Source organism: Cupressus sempervirens, chromosome 10, assembly GCF_028749045.1.
Source record: "Cupressus sempervirens isolate cs-2001-9-10 chromosome 10, ASM2874904v1, whole genome shotgun sequence".
NCBI classification, from domain to species: domain Eukaryota; kingdom Viridiplantae; phylum Streptophyta; class Pinopsida; order Cupressales; family Cupressaceae; genus Cupressus; species Cupressus sempervirens.
In genome coordinates this window covers 417,776,998-417,795,434 of record NC_143127.1, presented here as the reverse complement: position 1 = coordinate 417,795,434, position 18,437 = coordinate 417,776,998, and the positions used below count along the sequence as shown (strand labels likewise).

General features: G+C 33.0%; 1 pseudogene across 1 annotated transcript in view; it reads left to right on the top strand.

Moving 5' to 3' along the window:
- The first annotated feature begins 10,695 nt into the window (after window positions 1–10,695).
- LOC149534479 (uncharacterized) overlaps window positions 10,696–18,437 on the top strand; it is a 70,813-nt pseudogene continuing 63,071 nt past the window's right edge. The window contains exon 1 of the transcript XR_016357190.1: window positions 10,696–12,059. The product of XR_016357190.1 is annotated as an uncharacterized LOC149534479 (transcript). The remainder of the gene's footprint in view (window positions 12,060–18,437) is intronic.

The window sequence follows — 18,437 nt, the reverse complement described above, 5'->3', positions numbered from 1 at the left end:
GTTGAGAGAACTGGTGCTAAAAGCTAGATAGTGGCACTAAAAGTTAGGTGCTGATGTGAAAAGTCTAGGTATTAAAACTCTAATGCACATACCAAGAAATAGAAATTTCTCATCCAATCAATGATTTATCTTAGCCTAGTAGGAGAATATATCATAATGTACATTCATGGATACTTAAACACCTAGAATTTACTGTGTTAACTTTAAAACACCTAGAATTTAACACGTAAACTGTGTTGACTCTATTGTATAGGTGAAAATTATCTAACTCAATATTTGGGAGTACTCAATATACATGTTCGATGTTGACTTCACTTAATGCATCAACTAATATGTCACTACTAATATATTGATAGTAGCTGGTAATGTTACCCATCAATGTGGTACCCTTATGCCCACCCCATCATACTTGTGGAGATGACCAAATGACCAAAGAAAAGAAGTAAACATAAAGGGGAATGTACTTAGATACTCATTCCATTCAATACATTTAGATTGCAGATAAATTAGTACTCACATAATATCATAGTAGTATGCGCCCCCTATGCCTAGTTGCTCACACCAGCTAATACACTATAACATGTGCACCTTATAGTGTGCACACCCTATAGCTTCTCGGCGACAATCTCTTCATTCGGGAAACCGGTCTCTTATGCCTCACCATGGGTGGCTTGAGAAAAATTTCCATCTTTACGACAATTCTTAGAACACTCTCTCCTTCATGCCCACTAAATGCGATTCTCTACTGCCTGATATACAAGATAGAAAAATGGTCAATGTGCTACTGCTTTTATCATTTTAATAATATGATATCATTGATTCCCTCTCCTTTTGCCAACTAAATGTGATTCTCCTTAAACATAATGTGTTTCCTTGCCTTGTCTTCATCTATCACTGCCGATTCCTCCTCTTCTTCCTGTGGTCACTTTCTTCCAACTTCCAAAATGTGTTTCTCGTACCCCTAAAGATGATTATAGTGACAACTATTAAGTTAGTTTTCTTAATTTGAGATGGAATAAAAGTTTTTTATTTTTTTAAATATTGTCTTTAATTATTGTTTCTTGAAGATAATATAATACCTTCAATTATCATATTTAATTAGTGTCTCTTAAAGGCTAGTTCCCTCCTTGTTAGTCTATAGTAGGTGAAGAGTAGTTGTAGTAGAATGCATGACCCTCACCAAGAAGTTAGCAACCCTATAATATTTGTCCTCCAAGTGCTCATTCTTCTTGATTAGGGTGGTTATGGACTCCTTCAATCTGGTAATATTCGAACTCCGCTGGTAATTTTCTCTTTTTCCCATTGTGCTTGCCTCCTTTTGGGTGTCACTACCCCTAGTATTCAAGAATCACCTCCCAAATGGGTCCCTCCTTGAGCCTCGCCTCCCAAATTACCCTCTCTGACTAATGACGTGATTGTACCCTACTCCCTCATATCGTCATCCTTATTAGACGCTGGAGTGTTAGTCTCAATTTTGAAAGTATTAGACACCCTAGATGGGAGAGGACTATCCTGCTCCCTAGCCATACCCCCTTCCTCTTTCCCTTAACTATCAGTCTCATCCTCCTCTTGTTCCACATAGTTCCTTCTAGTGGCTTTCCTTTTGGGTTTGGGGCCAATTTTCCAACCCGAGTTATTAGTGGACTTAGAATTGTCAGTTTTACCTTTACATAAGGTGGCCAAGGGCTTTTTCTCCCTAGATCTTTTACTTGATCCAATACTACCTTTCTTAGTAGTGGTTCTAGTGCTTTGAACATCAAGAACCACTATATTTTCCATTTTCAACTTTTTACCAGTAGTCAAAGATTCATTTTCAGTTTGGGTTTTGGAGGAAGGGGATAGTAAGTGGGCTAATTTAGTAATTCTAAGGGAGGAAGAGTTCAACTTAGTGATCTTGGGATGGAGACCTTTATTAAATTTAAATAGATGGTAAATTAGGGCTTAGTGGTAGACAATATAACATTTCCCTTCCTCACACTTTTTATGGATATTCCAAACACAATCTTCCATAGAATGAAGAAGCAAGGGAAAAATATACATTCCTTATTCCTAAAGTGATTAAGGATAGGGAAATGGTAGTAGTAGGACACCTTAACCCTGTCCTCAAGGGTGACATACCTCATGATAACATAACAAACCATATTCCATTGTTTTGGGAGCTTCTCTCTAGACAATCCACAATGCAAGCATACAAAGCCTTCATTGGGACAAAAGAAATTTTGCAAGCTTATCTTGTCCACAATTGTAAGCTGCTTCCTCAAGCTCTTACCCTCCATAACTAGACCCATAGCATTAGCATTTGGCTCCTTAGTGACTTCAAAGGAAACCCCATCAATGCTCACCTGCCAATTTTTTCCATGAGTTCACAAATTGCCATGTCAATTTTTCATCATGTCCTTTAATGCTTTCCATAAAAGGGATGAACCTACCTTCTTTTAGGTAGGTCCATGCATCCTTGTCATTCCTAACATTTTCTTCAGTTCTTGGTGGATCGGTCCTAGCATTGGCGTTCTCTGTGGATTCTTCCTCATATAGATCCACAACTAGATCATCCTTTCCCTCTTTCAACTCTGCATCCATACCACTCACACCCTATGACAACTTGCATAAAAATATCAAAGCCAAGCCCTTTCTCACTTGCCTATTCCAATCACAACAATGAAGGTTTTTGGTATTCAAAAAATACTTGTGCATCCCACTTAATTGATTAAAATCACAATTACTCTCCAACTACTAGGTCATCATATAAATATGTAGCCCAGCATCAAAGGCCACTGAATGTAGAAAAGTTGTGTTGTTTTGGTGTGCCAAAAATTACCCCAAATCTTGCCTAAGGTAGCGAACCTACAAAAATTTATTATTCTAATACTTAGAGAAGAAAAAAACTAAATAAATAATTGTTAAAAATAATAATAATAAATTTTAAACTATTTAATAAATAACTATTACTATGATGTTTACATGATTATAAAAATAAACATTCAGGTAAAGTTTATAAATGTTGTTTATGTTAGAATCTGATAAGATTAATAACCCAGAAAACTAGTGCAAAGAATAAATATCTAAACTATGAATGCAAATGATACAAAATCAAAATAGCATCATAGAGTTAGTCTCCAAGAGAGTAATGCAAATGCTGGAAGCAAAATAGCATTAAGAGGATGCAAACAATAAGAGATGCAATTGCAAGCCAGGTAGCATGCTTATATAGGCTAGGAAGAGGGAGGAGGTGGCAACACCAACCAATGAGGAGCAACCATCTGTCGGACTAAAGATAGCAAAGTATCTTCCCAAGATAGCTATGGATGCTCGCATGTAGGAAGGTGACACCTCACAACCATTCACCTAATAAAACATGCTTTATTAACCTAAGTGAGATTATTAAAAGTGTAGGAAAAACCTAGCAAAATAGGAAAAATAAAAAACTACACTAACACCCCCCCATAAGCGAAGCTTAGGTGGATGTAGAAATGGGTCCCGGCAAGTCAAGCCTGATGAGGTACCCATGTACATAAAATTCCCCCAAAAGAGAGAGAAAAGAGACTCCCCAAAGAAAATTAGGACTCCAAGTGAGAGGAAGCGGCCCCCCCAAAAGATGAAGCATCCCATACCCCTAGCAAAGCTTGCAAATTTTGTCCGGTAGATCCACTTACATCGAATAATTTTTCTTCCCTTAGAAAAAAGGGACAAGATCCCAAGTGTGGTTCCTCATCAAGCAACTATACTCTTCCTGCATAGCTGTATCCCACTCAAAAATACCAAAAGCCTCATGAAAGGACCGTGGATTTGAGGTAGTAGCAATGAAGATATCTAGAGCATCTTGGAATTCTGAACGCGTCTGCTTAGTGTTTGATGGATCCCCAACCCAATCACCTGCAAACTAAAAGGTCTATCTAGCCAAACTGGACCAAAAGATGGAGAATCTAGAGGAGAATCATCAACCTATGAATGATGACTAGGAGAGGAAGGAGGTGAGTCCTCTGAATCACTCTCTGATCAAAAGTGGAGGTAGATGACTATTCAAGTGAATCTGACCCATTAGAAGATCTATCATGTATTCCAAGTGACTCCAATGTCAAAGTAGAAGGCAACCCTATGACAATGCTCTACTGGTTAAGCTAATGTAAGTAGTGAAAGTCAAGATGGCCAAACCGCTCATGCCATAATCTGCTCAAATCATTAAAGTGAGTGAGCAAAACAGTCAAAGGAGGATTAGAAACAAAGTGAGAAAACATATAGAGTTGTGACTAATGATCTGCTCTCACAACTGCAACTGTAGAATCATTGTGCAACTCACGTATCTCCACTGAATTAGGAGTGAACTCAACCCGCTTGCCTAAACTTGTGTGAGTGATCTGGTGTACCGATAGGAGATTAGTTGACAATGAGGGTACATAAGGAACATCATGGAATGTACCATCCCCCACATTAACAGACCCTCTCCCACTCACCTCAACAAGAGTGTTATCACCCATCAAAATAGAAGGCATAGTACATGGCTCCAAGGATGCAAGTTCTTCCTTAGATGAAGCCATGTGGTGTGAAGCACTCGAATCAAGAACCCAAGTGGATGGTGAGGAAGCAATTGCAAAAAGGGCCTTGCCCTTTCCTTTCCCCTTGTTGTTTTCTTTTTCCTTGTTGGACCCTTCATTAGAACTTTGTTTGATAGACTTAGGAACACTGATATTATTCTTCTCAAGAATGTATGTCAAGTGATCAAGTTGTTTCTGCAAATATTTATGTTCATCATGGCCAGGTCTTTTACAATAGGCACATTTGACCTTTTCTTTCTTAGGCTTATCACCCTTGGAAGATGGTGTATCAATAGTTTCTTTTGAAGAAACCAGCATCTGATCCTTCTTCTCCTCGCTATTCTTTTGTTTCTTGTCCTTACTATTGTTGTTACTACTTTGTTCTTGTTGTTCTTTTGTGCCTAGGTTGGTAGCCAAGGCATGTGACTTAGAGGACTTAAGAATGCACATCTGGATTAGCTTGTCCTATTCTCGAGTGAGATTGATAGCAAAATCATCTAAAGATGGCATGGTGAATTGAGTACCAAGTGCACCCTTAGTAGCATAGAAGGTAGAGACAAACACAGAATATTCTGAACTTAGGTTAAAGAGAATACTAAGAATCAGTTGTTCATCTTTCTTATCAATTCCACATTGTTTTAACTGTAGCCTTAGTGATTTCAATTTGGTGAAGAAATCTTGGATTGTGTTGAAATTGTCTGGACTCAAACTAATTAATTCATTTTCCAACATATGACCCCTCATTGAATCTTGTGTGCCAAATAGTGTTTCTAGCTTTGTCCATACTTCATTTGGTGTATCCAAAGACTCAATGTGAAATAGCAAGTGTTAAACCAATTAGGCTTATCTTCATCTTTAGCAGGTTCAATTTCAAGTCCCATAGTTATCCTATTTAATCCAGCTTTCCTTAAGTGAATTGTCATGCATGATTTCCAATCAAAGTAATTGTATGGAGTTAGGATGCGCATATTTTTTTGATCCATGATGAAGAAATGCTAGAAAGAAGAGAACCCAGCCACGACAATGCCCCCCCCCCCCCCCCTCTTTACTCAATCAAAGAACCCCCCCCCCCTAAAGAAATATGATTTGGCACTTTATTTTAGTGCGTTTACAACTACCACTAGAAAGAAATACTTAGTGGTCTTGATTTCAATGCATTACATACCCTCATGAAGAGCATATGCTAAAAGTAAAAATTGGGCACAATAATCAAGGAAACAAATAGCACCACTACGATCTACTCAAAAAATAATGCACTTTCAAAACAAGAATTGCCTCGATACGAGGTCGTATGAGAAAGTTATGATCCTTTGAAGTTTCCAAAACGAGAACTGTGCACAGTCACGACTAAGAATCTGCATTTTTTGAAGAATTCATGCATGAAAATCAAAAAACAACTCCACTAGTGGATAGAGCACAAAAAAAATAGCCAAGTTCATAACAAGAATCATCAAAATCAGAGTCTGTATGAGCAAGAACGAGACATTTGAAAACTGCATTCAAATCTACGACTACCAATGGAGAGGGGTATTGCTGTAGCTTTCCGTGCTAGATCTTGCAAAATATATAGATTGCATGCAAAATCTAAAAGATACCTAGATAGTTTTTTGGCACTGTGAACAAAACCCAGAAAGCGTTTTCCTTGTTGATGTACAAAAGATGTTGTTGTAGTGTAAATCAAACGCCTTTAACAGTAAAAAATGGCTCCAAAAATCAAGAAATGACCCCAGCAACCAAAATATGACATGCAAATGCTGGATCAGCTTCCTAAGTCCATCAATGGCATGCTGGAACCTGCAATACTGATTGAAACCTCCAAATATGCAAGTTGGTTGTCAGATTTGAGATTGAAACCCTAGAAAAAAACTATTTTTGTCAAAAAAATTCTGATTCTCAGGATCATCCAAAGATGCAAGAGAAGAGCATACTTCATTTTTCAAAAAACTATAATAAAGTTTATTACCCCCCCTAAATCTCTCAAATAAGGAAACTAAAATCTATTCTTGCACATAGAAAAGCTCTGATACCATGTTAGAATCTGATAAGATTAATAACTCAGAAAACTAGTGCAAAGAATAAATATCTAAACTATGAATGCAAATGATACAAAATCAAAATAGCATCATAGAGTTAGTCTCCAAGAGAGTAATGCAAATGCTGAAAATAAAATAGCATTAAGAGGATGCAAAAAATAAGAGATGCAAATACAAGCCAGGTAGTATGCTTATATAGGCTAGGAAGAGGGAGGAGGTGGCAACACCAACCAATGAGGAGCAACCATCTATCGGACTAAAGATAGCAAAGTATCTTCCCAAGATAGCTATGGATGCTCACATGTAGGAAGGTGACACCTCACAACCATTCACCTAATAAGACATGCTTTATTAACCAAAGCGAGATTATTAAAAGTGTAGGAAAAACCTAGCAAAATAGGAAAAATAAAAAACTACACTAACAATTTATTGAATCAATAGATATGAAATGAGTAAGAGAAATCATTCAACTAAGAGATGTGGAATGAAGAAGAGTCTAAGGGGAAAATAACATAATTTAAATAATTATTTTTAATTCTTATTTTTAGAATTTTATTTTTCAGCTAATTAATTTTAATATAATGCATTTAAATCAATATTTGACATCATCATATATCTAACATATTATTTTTAATATTTTAAATAATTTTTCAAAGAAATTATAATATTGATAATAGATAAATACATTTGATCATAATACATAAAAATAATTTATAGAATTTTTTGAAAATATATTCTTTTAGAAAAAAATATGTTTATTTAGTCTTTAAAAAATTAAAAATTAAAAAAAATTATTTAACTTATATAAGTTCTTAAAATTTATTAAAAGATATGTTAAAATTATATAAGACATTACATTTCAAATTTAAAATGATTTTTAGAAGATATAATTTATGGTATAAGACAAAATTATAATAGATCATGTTGTTTCAATGACATGGTTGACCTTGGCCTCCATTTTTATAATATATGTATCATATCTACATGCATGATACTCATATAAATACCTATGCTATAGATATACATACATATAAATCTAATATTTTGATATATATCTAAATACTCATATATCTTCGGTAATGATATAGATCAACATACATGATTCTTAGATCATGTATGTAGAATTGATATTTAGTATTCATATAAAATCAAAGACCTATAAGTTAGGTATTTCAGGTTTGTGTTGCATAGACCTCCATTTATTTTGATAAATCTACCAATTCAACATTTTATTACAACAATGCAATTTAAATTCATCCTCATTAGATGATGCTCTCTACAATAAAATTTTGGCATATAATGACTCTTTAATAACTTCTTTTAATTTTGCAAACATTCAAATTAACTTGTACATTAGCTTCAACCTAGTTAAAAGGTATTGTGTTACAAATAGGAAAAATTTATAAGACTAAAGATGCACTTTAGATATCAACCATCATAGAATATGCTTTGTTTGCAACTATATTTCCTCTCCTTCAAGTGATGAGGTCCCCCATTTGTGGCCTCACTGGTTCATAGCTCCAGGTCAAAGCGTTTAACCCTATTTAAAAAAAGAGTTGCATCTAAGCAATTTGTCATTTTAAAGCTGACTATTAAGGTGTGTTGTCTTTGTTGGTTTATAGACTCAAGTATTTATGTATTTTATTATTTTATGTTGTTAGCATATGCTATGTAAGTTGTATTTCCTTGCTCCTACAATTTATTGTATTTTGTATTTCTTTTATTCTCTTAGCTTCACTTTTTGGAGATACTAATGTTGGAATGTATAAAACTAACTATCATTTAGTTTGTAACTATTTAATCCTAATAAAATGGAAAAAACTATGATTTCTTTATGCAAGATTCAAGTTACTTTCCATCTATCTATGTTGAAGAAGCAACATTGGTTTCCAACATTCTTCCTTTTGCATCTTTTATATTTTTGTTTATGTATGCAACATTTTCTAATTTGTTGAAATTACTTGAAATGGTACAAATGACATAGAATGTTACTTCCACTTCTATATAAATAAACTCACCTTTTTCAGTGCAAATACATTAGTAAAAATATTGTAACATGATTATACCTAAATGAAACAAGAGCTATGAAAGAGCTATAGTCCCTGCCTTTTGTAAACAAGAAAAAATAGATTGGTTTTCTTGTTAAAGCATAGTGATTCAATAGAAAACATAAACAAAGGCTACAAAATTATTACCACCAAAGCATTAAAGTTATTTGGCTGATCACTATTATTGCCGATAATATATAAAAGATCACCATTTTGAATTTGTGAGTATATTGCCTAACAAAAATATTATTTTTACTATTTAATTTATGTGCAAACATTTAATAGTAATTGACAATTATTTTAAATTGAATAAAATTTAGATTAATTTGTCACATTCGCAATGATTTACATAGAAAACATGAAGAATAGAATTGAGAAAATACATTTACAGTAAAACTACATTACAAATATAAGTAATTTTTTTATTAGTTTAAATAAAATTTAAGGAAGAAACTTATATTTAATTTTTACTATTTTCAATAAACAGTATTTTTATCATATTCTTTATCTAAATAACAAATATTAAGATGAATAATTGTTAATTTTATATTTTACAAATGTATAAAAATTTATGAATTGAAAAAAAAACAGAAGATTTTAAAAATAGTGAAATTCTATTTGTTTAAAAAACTACTCAAAAACTAATTTACACATATATTTACCAAACCAACAATTCAGTTAAAACTAAATAATAAAAATTACATAAAATGTTAATTTTAAGGAGTGTTATGGACTTTGAAGTGATCAAAGACTAATATGGTAGCATATGTAATACAAAATCCATGTAGAAGCTTTGAGAAGAAGATAAATTCCAATTCCTTTTCTTTCGAAAATCTTGCTTCTATGTTTATGCAAACCCTAGACAAATAAATAGTTTGAAGTTAAGCTTTTGTTTAATTTTTGTAGGAGACTTGATTATTAGTTTTTATGTGTCTAGTTGCTACTTAAAATTTATGCATCGCGAAGCTTCTGAAATGAAACTAATATATTTTTGTCCTTCAAAAAAATGCACCTATGAAATCATAAATACACTACCTAAATGTACATTGTTGAATCTCTTTGTGAGAAATCATAAATGTGGTATGTATGGTCCCTTGAGATGAATTAAACGGGGGAAATTCTGTCAGTAGTTGTGTTCTGCATAGTTCTGTGCATGGAAGTGTTGTGATCTACTTTCCCTTCCTACAGGACACCGTTAAAAACCCCTCCACCAATTACTGCAAAAATCTCAAGGATGATTGGGAACCAGGAAACAAGAGTTGTGGCAGCAATCGACTCCTTCCTTCTTTGCCTTGGAAATGGAGTTATTTGGACATTAAATCTGCCCTATTATATATCGATTGGAAAAATCAGAGTTAGACCATTTGAATTGTTTGCTTGCATGAGCATTGTTTGTTTGCAATTTGGGATTATTCCACAAATTTAAGCCAACATAAATTTGATTTCAGAAATAATTTTTACGTCTGCAGCTTTTAAAAGTAATTCTTATGTGTTGGGTTTCTCAAGAATTAGTTACAATTGACCTATTTTTCAGTATTATACACTAATTTTCTTGGAACAAAAGAACAAATGGTGATGCTTCAATGCTTAAGGATCACAAAAATGGGGTGATTGTCATTGCAAAAACTTCTAGATGCTTCAAGATGTGGCAAATGTTTAATTTTTGAATTTTTCTTATAATTTTAGAAGATTATTATAGAGATTTATTTTCCCTCTAATTTTTCTATAAGAAAAATAATTTTACCCCTACTAAAATTGTTGTTAGCCAACCAAAAGTTAGAAATTGCTTATTGAATATTAACTTAAAAATAAAATGATTTTTAAACCTTGGAAACTCACTAGTTTTTATTGTAAAAATTATTTAGGACCACCACTTGCCTATTAGTTCCCTGCCTATAGATTGCGAAAATCTACTCTTCATTCGCACATCCTTCGGCGAATACAAACCTTTGATCCAAAATATCACCCGATCAGTTTTAAATAAAAAGAGCGCGGGTTCCACGTAATTAGTAGATACGGCAATATGCGTAAACTTGACGCTAGTTTAGCGGGCCATGTATACTCTTTTGAACTGGTCATTCACGTTCCCACTTGTACTGCCTGATTAGTCACATCTTTCATTCACTCTTTATTTTTGAAGATATCCGGAAGATTTTAAAAAATATTTTCTTATTTTATTTTGGTCCAGTCCAAAATTTTCTACCCTCTGTTGGACTTTGAGAAGAAAAACTTACCTATCAACGAGCCTTAAATCTGAAAGCTGCTCCCGACATTTCTCCAAGGAGTGCTTTTTCTTTTGCCAGAATATCAAGATAATATGGCAGCAGTAATGGTCACCCGGTCTTTCTCTTTCTTTTGCTGCATTCTCACCTTTCTGCTTATGCTTTTTCCCTGCACTTCCGTCTCGCTGGATGGCTTTATTCTGCTTCAAATAAAAAAAGAAGATTGGAAGGACACTTGGAATGCTTTGAGCGACTGGAATGAGTCTCACCCAAATCCATGCGCTTGGACTGGAATCTCCTGCGATGCTTTCAACACCGTCACCACTGTTGATCTCACGGGGCTCTCCATTTCTGGCAACCTCACTTCCGCCTTATGCGCCGCCCTTCCTAATCTCACTTCCTTGACTCTCCATGACAATGCCTTCACTGGTCCCTTCCCAGCTGGACTTCTGCGTTGCAAGCGTTTGCAGAAGCTCGATTTGTCGAACAATCACTTCGCTGGAACGCTGCCCACTCGCATCTCCGAATTGAGCGAGTTGAGAGCGTTGAACTTGGCAAATAATGCTTTCAGCGGCCCCATTCCTCCAGCGTTCCGAATGCTGCGAAAGCTCGAAGCTCTCTTCTTCCACGACAATCTTTTGAGCGGGCCATTTCCTAATTTCGTCGGGCATTTGGAGTCTCTGAAGAACTTCACAATTGGCGGCAATCCTCTGAGTCCTGGTGTGCTACCCACGGAGCTTGGCAATTTAAAGCACCTGCAACAGTTATGGCTATATAACTGCAACCTTGTGGGCGAGATTCCGACTTTCTTTGGCAATTTAACCCAGTTAGAGTGGTTGGATTTGTCGCAGAATCATCTCTCGCGTTCTATTCCAGACAGTTTAATGGTTCTTGAGAGTTTGAGAGAACTTTATCTCTATGACAACAATCTGTCTGGACGGATTCCGGCCAACATTGGCCAACTGAAGAGCATGGAGAGTCTGGATTTCAGCGACAATCAGCTTCGCGGAACAATTCCCGAGGGAGTCTCAAATCTGACGTATTTAAATTCTCTGCACTTGTTCAACAATCGACTTACTGGAGAGATACCTTCTGAGCTCGGCAATCTACGATGTTTCAGTTACTTGAAGCTGTTCAGCAACAAGCTCAGTGGATGGCTTCCACAGGGTTTGGGTACCTTCTCAAACCTCGCTCACGTGGAAGTGTGGGAAAATGAATTGGAAGGTCCTCTGCCAGAGAATCTGTGTCGGGGAGGAGAGCTCTATGCCTTTTCTGGCAGTTTTAACAAATTCAGTGGTAGTCTGCCTTCGTCGTTCGCAGCCTGCAATTCTCTTCAATTTCTGGACATCAGCAACAATCGTCTGAGTGGCCAGATTCCTCCTGGACTATGGGGCGCCTCCAGTCTCCAGATATTAAACCTTAGCAGAAATGAATTTGAAGGCAAGATTTCACCTGCAATGGGCGAAGCGAATAATCTATTTCGGTTGGATGTAAGCCACAACCACCTAAGCGGCAAGATTATTGTTTAGATGTTGCTTTATTTCAACTATAATGTAAGACTTATAAGGTAGTTTTGAAAAACCTTTGAAAAAATTCCTCTTGCTAAGTTTATTGTTTAGGTGTTGCTTTGTTTCAATCTTAACAAGTGCCACTAGCCGTAAGTTAATTTAATAGCTAGAAAATAGCGAGAGAAAAATTTAATATATTTTAATTAATAGTCTCTTAATATTTTAGTTCTAAATTTTGGTGAATGATAAGATTGCTTGGTAAATTGATTTTGTTGTACAAGAAGTTTAAGAAATAAAAACTATGTACAATTATTTTTCAAAATATCATGTGTAGAAGTGGTAAGAATAATATTAATACAAGATTTATTATAATTTGATTGAAATTCAATTCATCTTATAAATATTTTTTTATCAAAATAATTATATGCTTTTAAAAATGATAATAACTAGTTACTTGAGGTTTAATAATTTTAGATTTATAGGTTGTTAATGCATTTTAATATTGCATTTAAAATTAGGAGAGAAATAGTGATTATTGTCATTTTCTAAACGTTTATAAAATTGATTACTAAAGTTGATAATTAGATAAATTGATTTTGAGGAAAGTTTACATAAAGTAAAAATAAATTTTAAAATTTTTTAAATTTTGAAATTTATCATTCAAATTGCTTACATATTAAATATTTGAAAAATAATATTTTCTAATATGAAAATATTTATAATTAATAATAATTTTTTATTTATCACATTTACTATTATAACTTTATTCAATAAGTTTTATGAGTTTTATATATGTAATAATAGTAGTGGTTCCTAAAAATCTATTTCAATAAGACCCAAAATATTTGAGCCAATCAAACTCAAGTAAAATATATTTCATAATTTTAGAAATTAAAAATCTAACATATAAATATTAGAAAGTTTAAAACTTATAATTAAAAATAGAAATACTTATAGTTCATTCATTGAAGTAGAAAAAGTTAATCACTAGTTAGATGGAAGTGACTGCAATAGTATATTGCCTATAGAAAATACAATAATTATGTGATACAAAGTTTCACAGATAAAAAGCCCTATTTTAAAAAATTGAATACTTGATTTCAACAAATATGATTTAATATATTTTTGTAGATCTTTTTTGAATTTTAAATTATCTTAATTCATGAAAATTTATGTCAAAGGATAAATAATTTATTTTTTAAAGAAACAAATATGTTTTTTTATGTAGAGGGAAAACTCAAGGCTAAATCATAAGGCAAGGTATAATTTCTTCTTTTTTTCTCTATGTTAGGCTTATTAGAATATTTAAGAGGACTATAAAAGAGAATTATGAGTAACGATTTTACGATGTTTTTTACGTGCAACAAAATATTGATAGGCTGGTAGAGGAGGAGAGGAAGAGTGTGGTCATGAGAAATTTGCAAAAGGATGCAATAAATTATTGAATAAAATGAATATTAGAAGAACAATAAATGGGTGCAGAGAGAAAACATTGATTTTTAATTTTACAATGGTGTTGGAAAGGGAATTTTTTTGGCAAAGTTATGTGTTGAATTGAATAGTATAGTAGAACATTGAGCATATATAACATGGAAAAGAGTTGCATCCTCCAAAAAGTAACAATATTTATTAGCATTTTTTTTGGCATAGTAACTTGTAACATCTAGGTTAGAAGAATGATATAGAAAGTAGTGTAAAGAACTACCTAAAAATGTGAGATAGCAAGGGAAAATAAAGTGAAGAAGAGGAAGCAAATAGGTGAAGGAATAAGATATTGTCAAAAAGGTAAAATCTATATCTAAGGCACTTGGACTCAAGAAGCTTGGGTCAGATTCTAGGTTGCCTCCATACCCATCAAATTCATGGGATCAAGGTGTGTTGGGTCACATTCTAGGATGCTTCTATACCCATCAAATTCTAGATTGCAAAATAATTTTGAATTCTAAATTTTCAGAGATTTCTGGGTGTTTTTTAGGTTATTGACATCTCAAAAATGCATGCAAATGTCATAACCTTGCTATATGATTATGAGAAAAGGTTTGGGTACCATTTTAGATGTAGAAAATATAATTTTCTACTAAAAATTGGCTTCAAATTGATCACCTAAAATTAAAAAAATGTGATTTAGAATTTTTAAACAACTCATAAAGTTGTATTTCTATTGAAAGCTTCAACATCTTGCTTGATTTTTATATTCATACCCAGAAGCTTATGTCAAATCTCATAATAAATATGAATGCCAACTTGTTCTTAAGAAACTCTTTACTCTGGCATTCATTAACATCATGCTACATTTTATCATTTTATATCCTCACCATTGAGTCTTTGCTATGACCAATAAATAAGAATCCACATTTGCTTTATATTTCCACTGTCCACTTGTGCTCAATAATCAATGGGACATAATCCACCCCACACAATAGATGACCAGTAATAAGGTGACATGATATTCATGTACTAAAGCTAATATTTTTTCCATAATGGATGTCTTGCTTGGAGACCTCTATGAAACAATGATATCAAAAATATATATCATATTTCATAAGTTGAGCAATAATATACATATAAATCCAATGGATGTTATTTTACTATGTTATAAATTTATATTTGAGCATCCATCATAATATATACTTGTTGATGTGTGGTAGCCTCAGTTGGGTAAACCTATATATGATTATATACAAGATATAGTTATATATGTGTGTTTATTATTGTATGAGATAAATTTATATTGTTATAATAATATTATAACTATGGTTATAATATTAATTATTAATTAAAAAATAGATATGTCCCTTAAAGGGACATATCTATTCATTGCTTACACTTATTTATATGAGGAGAGTTGTCTTTGGAACACATATACCAATATGGCAATGCAGCTACATTTGCATTGATCTCTAGAAAAACAACATGGTATTAGAGCCATGTTGCAAATGTAGGAAAGAAGTATGAACAAATATCAAGAAAATAAAAGTAATTAAAGAGATTATATTTATGATGGAGAAATACCCATGGATACAGACTATGTGAGTAAGTTCTCATTCAAAGCAATGAAATAGGGAGAATGAGGAGAACACAATGACAGTCATTACATGAGAACAATAAGATTTAAATGATTTCCAAAATGGGTGCATTTGATATTAAAGAATGTATAGGAATCTCCTACTTCCATCAACTTAGTGAGTATATATAGGAGATTCCCCTTAATTCAGCACAACATTCATAAGAAATAATCTATCTGGTTGCAATCTGAATTGTAGAAGTATCTAGAGTTTGAGAGAAAGGTAATTTTCTTAGAATAAATTCATATTATGGGTGATATAATCCTTTTGGAGACAATGAAATGAATGCATAAAAATTAGAGAGGCATTATAGCCAATATTGAAACCACCTCAAGTAGAGATGAGGGGCAGATACTTAACATTCTTATAGTCAGCATACAAAATGATAAACGTTATCACATCAACTACTATAGATTACACATGGAAAACTGATCGCGTCTCATTTAAACAATTTCAAGATCATTCCACAAATTATCAACCCGTCTTTGATATACAAATGTCAATGGATAAATTATCCTTGTCACTAAAAAGATATTAAAAAAAAAAAGGAATGTTGATTGCAAAGTGGCAAACCATTAATGGGAGTACCATTATTGAATGCACTACGTAATTGCATTTAATCTTTCTTGTGTAAAAGTTTTATCACCAAATGGTTAACACGAAACTTTACACATCTACAAGAAAAATTACCTAATCAAGAGGGGATCGAAGAACAAGGATTGTAGGGGAAGGAATGTCCCTCAAACAACAATTAACCTATGAATCGATGGATAAATAAGGACATGACTGCATATGGTTTGGAAGTAGGAAAATAATAAATTTACCTACAACATGGAATTTAATAAGGCAGACATTTTAGGAATGCGTGTATTAAACTGCGAGAGATTTTTTTTATAGGAGTTCAGGTACCACACTGATAAGGGGTGTTCATGTGTATACCTTTGAATGCAATCATTATATCCACCAAGGAAACTACTAAAGAGGACATAGTCTTAGAGGCATCGAGCATCGAACCTTAAGGTATATGTATAAAGATATGATTTTGGACATTTTATTATATATTTGTTTCTATAGCCTATGATATGTTATAGTTAAAAATATGTATGTTCAACAATAGATAATGTTATTTGTTTAGAATATTGTGAAATATAATAGTTTTATATATATATATATACATAGATACATTCATTAAAACTGATGTATGATTTAAATTTATGTTTGTTAAACATAAAGAGATTCATTATGAGAATATAAAAGGTAAATATGATGTGCAACTATATTTTACTTCTATACATCATTATGTATTATGATATTGAAAAGATAAAATAAACATAGTTATGTTATAATCATTAATGTTGTTAGTAACAAGCATGAGTTAAATTTCTAACATCTTAATGAATGTTAGCAATCTTATTTCAATATATACATTAAGAGCTATATAGCTTGATATTTTCCTCTAAGAATGTTATTATTGGCAGGGAGAGATTGAGATTTAGAGGGAGCTTGACATTTCGTTATGGGCAACCTTGAAAGAGAGGGAGCAATATAGAGGATATGATTTAGTCAACCTTTGGTGATCTTGATCATATTTATTTAGAGGGAGTAAACCATGATGAGATGCATACTCCAGTGATCAATAAATTGTCATAGTCAAGAGGACCAGGATTCATACATCGTGACCATGTGATTTTAATGGGCCTACCCCCTGTGTACATCATGAGGAAGTGGTGACTTCCACGTGATCATCACTTATATTTGGAGAAGTTGTTGTAAGGTGATGATCTTGCAATAACTTGTATTATGAGATCAAATAAATTGAGTAAATGGTAAATGTCTTGCATCTCAACATTCAGGAAGACCATTACTCGGAGTATTTGGTGAATAACATTGATATTATAGGAGGCCAATACTCTTGATATTAGATGTGATATCAAACCTTATTTTTTAGTAATTGGTGAATATTGTATGATATTCAAGGAGACTAATACTCATAATATTAGATGTGATATCACAACTTATTTGAGTACTGGGTGAATATCATATGTCGATATTCTGGGAGATCAATACTCTTGATATCAAATGCAATATCAAAACCCTATTTGAGTAATTGGTGAATATCATATGTTAATATTTTTGAAGACCAATACTCATAATATCAAATGTGATATCAAAATGTTGAATATCTTCTGATCAAAGACATTCTTATATCAATTGAGGAGATATATGATCATGTGTTTTTCCTCCCTAGCTAAGAGGGAGTGTTGATGTGTGCTATCTTCAGTTGGATAAACCTATATATAATTATCTATGAGATATAATTATATATTTTTGTTTATTATTATATGAGATAAATTAATATTATAATAATATAATAACTATGGTTCTAATATTAATTATTAATTAAAAAATAGATATGTCCCTTAAAGGGGACATGGCTTACACTTATTTATATAAGAAGAGCTACCTTTGGAACACATATACCAATATGGAAATGCAACTACATTTGAAGTGATCTCTAAAAAAAACAACAATAGCCTTTAATGTTATTTGCACACTATATCATCAAAAAATGGAAGCACTTCCATTTAGGACTAGTTTAACTCTTTGAGTAGGTGTTCTGGGGTCATGTCAAGAACCTTGAATGGCTATTTGATTGGATCTAGCTTTTTACCCCCATTCTTCTTCTCTTTTCCCTATTTTGAACCCTATTTTGACAACCTTTTCTAAAGGTTTGAGATCTTTGACCTTTTAGGCCAAGGATGACCTTCTGGGTCAAGATCGACCTCAACCTTGACCTAGGTCAAGGAAAACCTTGATGCTAACCTAGGTCAGAATCAACCTTGACCCTAACCTTAGGTCCAAATTTCAAGTTCCAGAGGTTTCAAGATATCTAGCTTTGGAAAGTTTCATTTCCTACTTCTATGTTGGTTGTTTTAGCTTTCATAATGGTAAAATCTTAAATTGTATTTAATTTAGGTCCATTTCTAGGGGTTAATTTTTAATTTGAATTTAATTCTCCTATGTCAGCT